Genomic DNA, 903 nt, shown 5'->3' with positions numbered 1-903 from the left:
GTATTTTCCAAAATAAAAAAAAAATGAGAAAGCCTAAGCAAGTGATGAAAGTCTGTTTAGGTTTGTTATGATATATAAAGGACTGAACAAAAATAATATACACATAATCTTAAAATTTCTATGGTCATAGTTTAGTCACCTAGTTTAAGAGAGAAAAATATATATCTAGTCAAGGTTTATCTGAGAATATTTGTTTTTTCACCCAAGCTTTATCTACATAACACATGATAATTTAAAGTACCAAACTGGTGGAACTAACCTTATTGAATGTTTAACAGCCGTAGTTTGAGGCCTATACTAATGTGGTCAGAGGGACTTAAAGGACAGTTTTTGGCCCTTGCCCTCCAAGGCCAACTAAGTTCCAGAGGACTATGGAACATCTCTCAAAATGTCTTGTAACTGTCATGAGTGACCTATCCTCTTGTTCAGGGAGGACATGAAGACTCCCCCCTCCAAGATGGACTTGAACCAGTGTCCAGTCTACAAAGAGGAGGGTCAACTCAGAGGAAAGATCTCATTCATGTTTCCAAGTGAAGCCAGACATGGTCGAGCAGGACCTTTGACTTATCTTCACATAGATGGAACTGGTAAAAGAAAGGAGCCAGGAGCTCCTTCCAAGCCCATGTGACCTCTCAGTAACAGATCCTCAAATGATCTTAAGTGTAAAAATAAATTGATTTGGCCTGCTCTCCTGCCCTCAGGCCTCCCTTGGGGTAAGTCTAACGCGCAGCCCTCCGCGCCTTGACTCCCCTAGCTGCCCGTTCACCCTTCCATCTCCCCCGCTGTTCTCTACTCCTAGCTTGGGCCTTGTTCCATTCCTAGTCTTGGGGACCCAGACACCTGGGGAGCCAGTGATGCTTCCTGATCCTTTTCACACGGACCGGCTTGGTGCCTTCCTTGGGC

The sequence above is a fragment of the Nannospalax galili genome, unplaced genomic scaffold (assembly GCF_000622305.1).
Source record: "Nannospalax galili isolate Female #2095 unplaced genomic scaffold, S.galili_v1.0 scaffold591, whole genome shotgun sequence".
Taxonomy (NCBI): domain Eukaryota; kingdom Metazoa; phylum Chordata; class Mammalia; order Rodentia; family Spalacidae; genus Nannospalax; species Nannospalax galili.
This window is presented reverse-complemented; position numbering follows the sequence as displayed.